This window comes from Bos taurus, chromosome 13 (genome assembly GCF_002263795.3).
Source record: "Bos taurus isolate L1 Dominette 01449 registration number 42190680 breed Hereford chromosome 13, ARS-UCD2.0, whole genome shotgun sequence".
NCBI lineage: Eukaryota > Metazoa > Chordata > Mammalia > Artiodactyla > Bovidae > Bos > Bos taurus.
Window position 1 is genome coordinate 64,021,337 of NC_037340.1, and position 5,374 is coordinate 64,026,710.

General features: G+C 44.4%; 1 pseudogene; it reads right to left on the reverse strand.

Moving 5' to 3' along the window:
* Positions 1-3,877: 3,877 nt before the first annotated feature.
* Positions 3,878-4,583, reverse strand: LOC786401 (proteasome subunit beta type-6-like; annotated as a pseudogene).
* Between the last annotated feature and the right edge of the window lie 791 nt (positions 4,584-5,374).

Here is a 5,374-nt window from a genome sequence, read left to right on the forward strand (position 1 = left end):
TTGAAGGAGGACTTCCCTAATAGTCCAGCGGTTAAGAATCCACCTTCCAATGCAGGGGATGTGGGTTTGATCCCTGGTCAGGGAACTAAGATCCCACATGCCAAGGGGCATGCCTGTATGCGGCAACTACTGAGCCCTCTAGCTCTAGAGCGTGTGCACTGCAACAGAGAAGTCCACAAGCCACAACAAATAGCCCATATATATATGTATAGGCAAGCAAACACATCTGAAAGCTTTTCCCCTCCCTGGCTGCCTGATGAGTAGCTGCCATTATGTGACATGGTAACCAGCCAGGCAAGGAAATTCATGACTCACCAAACTGTTGCACACCGAGTTAGTGGTGATACTGGGCCCAGAAAGCAGGGTTCTCAACATCTGTTTCCTATACTAGCTGCCTCTTGTTCCTGGGCCCAGTCTCTGGTGAAGCCCCTTGGGAAATCCATACCTGTTCCCTCCTCAGCCCTTGGACCCAAGTATTACAAAGGCCCAAAAGGAACCAGAGATCTGGTCTTACATAGTGCCCTGAGGACAAATTTCTGGTACCTGCTACCTCAAGACCTCTCCGTTTCCTTCCTGTCCCCTACCACAAATGTCCACCATTGCAAAAGTCATCCTGTTAGGAAGACCAAGTTATAAACTAGGCCTCCAAAGGCTAAAATTGACTCTGCTTCCCCCAGCCTCTTCTCTCTGAATCTTTCTCACTCCTTAAAGGAGCCATCCCTCCCCCAGTTATGCATCCAGATCCTTCATGCCCTTCCCCCAAGTACACACTGCTGCTCTGGGAAAGAAGATGGGTACAGTGGGCTTTGTTTACTGCTTTCTAGAATCCATTCTTTCTTTTCCTTTTCCAAACAGGACCCTGAATTTTCAGCCATGTGATCTGAGTAAGACTGACCTCACCCCCATTTTCGGGAATGGGCCCTAAATGGCTTTAACTAACCAATACATCCCATATCCCTAGCCACAGTAATTGGTGCAGGCATGAGTACATGACCCAAGTCAGGTCAATCAGAGTCAACAAGACTCAGTTCTGGAATCTTGCATTGAGTCATTTGGACAATGGCCTTTTCTTTTCTGCTAAGTTTGAGCTTGGAAGCACCCAGACCCAGGAGCAGCTTGTAGCTTAAGATAAAATAAGGTAAGGCCACGACTAATGCCTGACTGATTCTACTGGTCAAGATACAATGAACCAGTTTTCAGTCGAGTCAGTTTATTACTTACATAGTCAGCAAGAAGAATAAGCCAGGTTTCCATGACCCTTGCTCTACACACCAAGAAGGATGACACTGAAACAAAAGAGGCTGAACAATTGCAACATGAGTGTAGGGTACCCTATTGCTGAGGAGCCAATTCTGGAGCACAGTTAGCAGGTTTTATATTCTGTAATGCCATTCTGAGTAGGGTAGGGAAGAAAGTCCTACAGTTCATCAGAACCTGGGAAAGCAGTAAGGAAACTCTCAGGGCAGCCTCCCATGGGAGACAGGGAGGCAAGTGGAAGACGCTCTCATTACCTTACAAGCCTTGCACTCTTTCATGTTCTGGAAGGGTCACTAGGCATTCTGCCAAGACTTAGATAAGCTGTTCAAACTTTTGCTAGTGTGCCCTATATAAATGATTGTATGCAAGGTAACCGTGGTGTCCTGGCAGAGACCTTCCCCAGTAGTATCACATGGGGAAGGAGAGGGCCTGTCAAGAATTAACCTAATTTCTAGGAAGTGCTTTGGAAAAATTAGAAAAGACTGGATCTCAGTTCCATTATTTGAGCCACTGAAGCAATCCTTGCCTGCAGCAATTTTTTTTTTTTTTAATATGTATTTACTTTTGGCTGCTCTGGGTCTTCATTACTGCGTGGGCTTTCTCTAAGTACAGTGAACAGGGGCTACTCTTCCCTGTGGCCTGTGGGTTTCTCATTGTGGTGGCTTCTCTTATTGGGCAGCACAGGCTCTAGGCACATGGGTTTTAGTAGTTGGAGCTCGAAGGCTCTAGGACAGGCAGGCTCAGTAGTTGTGGCGCACGGACTTAGTAGCCCCATGGTATGTTGGATCATCCTGGATCAGGGATTGAACCCGTGTCGCCTGCACTGGCAGGCAGATTCTTAACCACTGAGCCACAAGGGAAGTCCCTGCAGCCATTATCGATGGACATTTCACCAATTTCCTTTTCTAATTTAATCTAGCTTGAGTTCACCCGTTAGTCACTTGTAATCAAAACAACAGATAAGTTCTAGATTGGTTCTAGATTTAAGTGTAGAATAGATTATTGGTATCTTATCTTATTGGTTCTAGATTTAAGTGTAGAATAGATTTAAGTGTAAAATAGATATAGGTAGGTATAGATATAGATAGATATCAACCAAATAAGATACCAATTGTATCTTAACCAATACAACAGAAGATGGAACTCAGCCTCCCAAAGAACTCTCCTATACTTCCCTGACTTCAATTACCAATTGCATGTTGATAACTCTCAGATCTTTATTTCCAGCCCAGATTTCTCTTGTTGACAATTCAGACATTTTGTATCAAAATACCTCCTAGACATTGCCACCTGGATATCCCAAAGTCACTTTAAACTCCAAGTATCTAAAACTGAGCTCATGGTCTTCTTTCCAACAACTCACTCTTCTCCTTAATTCCTTATCTCTATGAATGGCAGCATTAATCTTTCAGTATCTCAGCCAGAAACCTAGGAATAAGCCTCGATACCTCGCACTTTCCAATCCCTTATGTACTTTCAAGCTTTGACCTAAATATCAGTCAAATCTACCTACTCCTCTCTATCTTCATTACCACCACTCTAATCTAAGCCACCAGTATTTCTCACCTACACAAGTAGCTGCTGTTCTCTCTTGACTGGTCACCTGCTGCCACCCTCCATCCTCCAGCCATTCTTCATGCCTGACATTTATTAACTGAATGAATGAAGGGACAAGTGAATATCACTAACCCCTCACTTAAAACCCTTCACTGGTTTTCTTTTACACTTAAATCTATTTTACACTTAAATCTATTCTACACTTCAATCTAGAACCAAAGCCATGGGACTTCCCTCATGGTCTAGTGGCTAAGACTCTGTTCTTCCAATTCAGGGGGCCCGGGTTTGATCCCTGGTCAAGGAACTAGGGTTTCCCTGGTGATTTGAACAGTAAAGAATCTGCCTGCAACTCAGGAGACCTGGATTCAGTCTCTGGGTCAGGAAGATCCCTGGAGAAGGAAATGGCAACCCACTCCAGTATTCTTGCCTGGAAAATTCCATGCACAGAGGAGGCTGGTGGGTTATATAGTCCATGGGGTTGCAAAGAGTCAGACACGACTGAGTGACTAACTTTCTTTCAAGGAACTAGATCCCACATGCCACAACTAAGACCCAGCACAGCCAAATAAAAATAAATAAATATTAAAAAGAAACCAAAGTCTCCTTGTAAGACTGCTTACAAGGGCCAACATGATCTGTCCCCCTACCTACCTCCCTTGCCTCATCCCTCACTTTTCTGCCCTATTTGCATCAGAAAAAATTAATTATCAATGATCATGCCCTTGGTACCTTATACTTTCTACATCCCAACAGCATCTGTCCTTGTTTGGCAAAGTCCCACTTATCCTTCAAGGCTTATTCTTAGTCTCCTTCTCTGTGAAGACTTTGATTTCATCAAGGAATCTGTTCTTTCAATATGCTTCCAAAGCACTTAGCAGCTGCCTCTAACCTGCACTCAATGATCACTATCTGATAATTCTGTTATCTGAAGTACGTAGGAGTCTTCTTCTGTGCATTTTGTCTACTGAATCTTTCTTTTTCCTCAGTGACAAGCTGTTTATTGAATTTTGCAGCAGTATGGGGTATCTCCTATTGTATATTAGAACCCCAGGATTCAGAAAGCTTATAAAGTGGCAATAGTGAATTGGACAATCTCGTCTCCCAGAAGAACCTGCCATTCTACCCCTGATTCTGCAATAGCTGCCAGGCGGATCACTCTGCTGCTGGAACCATCCTGTTTCATGGCCAAAGACAGAGTACTGGCAGTGGATTGCAGACATTCTTTGTCATGCCTTCCCGGTAGGTAGCCTCAACATAGCCATAGATATAAGAGCTCCCGGAGTCCCCGATGGTGAAGGCCTACCTTACCATCATACCCTCCATGGGTACCGAGGACACCTGTCCCCCTTCTTGGGAGTCCCAGCCCTCAGTGATGATTCCTGCCATCAGATCTTCTCGGTATTGGTAACACATCTCCTTAAGGAGGCTGGCTGCCGTGTGTCCAGTGGAGGCTCAGTCAGCTCAACACTGTGCAAACCAAGCTGATAAGTGACTGCATCGGCTTCTGCCTGAGGATCAGCTGCTGAGCCTGAGTGGCAACAGAAAATACCACCATGAATAAGGGTCAGCTTGTCAGTCACTTGGTTGGTGGTGTATGACTCCGTGGTTGTTCTGGAGTTGGCTTCTAGAATCATGTCCCCATCAAATTGCACAGCCATGATAGGGATCCCTGTGGAGACTTCCTGGTTTTCCCAGTCAGAGGCAATGGCCTTGGGCCCCCAGACTGGTGCTGGCCCCTCTCCCCGAGCAGCTGCTAAGGTGGCCGCCATCTTCCTGCACTGATGTTGCTATGTCTACTGAACCTTACTCATGATGGATTGTTTCCTTGTATATTTTAGCAGTTGTTTCCTTGTGGATTATTAGCTGTTTGGAAGGGCTCTATATATAGGAATTCTGTGTAACCTGCAATGGTTGGGGCAGGAAGGGGGTCCATGGAGGAGATCTGGAGAAGATTTGCATTAGTTTCTGCTAGGAATCTGAGAGGTACTTTTGAAGTTCAGTTCAGTAGATCTCCTTAAATGTTAATTTCTTAGCCTTGGAGTTCCCTAGATATGCAGGTATGTAAATATGAACCCCACATGCGTCACCTCATTTTCATCAAGGATAAGCATGCAATTTCAAATTCTTAAAGATAGTGTCTTTGCCTCATCCAAAGACCAGTTTGTTGGGACCTATATCCCTTTTGTCTTCTTTGCTAAGGACATGTATCCTTTTTGTCTTCTTTTGTCTTCTGTACTCAGACATTTGCTTGTTTTCCCCTAGTCTGCATTTTCACTGTTGGTACAGCCCTTTCAGTGTCCTAGATTTATCAGGGATCTCAGTTACAACCCTTAACTTCATGTAAGTCAAAGCCTTCATCTCCCCCAAATGTCTGTTAAAACCCAAATGGCTGCAGATCCATTTGTGCATTTAAAAGGATGTTTATTGTTTTTATCTCCAGCAGTCCCATGTGCTGTGTAGCAGGAAGTTCCAGATATTATCAAAAAAGGAAATCCAACTCAATAGTTAGTAGACAGAAATGTCACTGTCTGTTTACTTGTCTATTTTCTCCATGAGTATC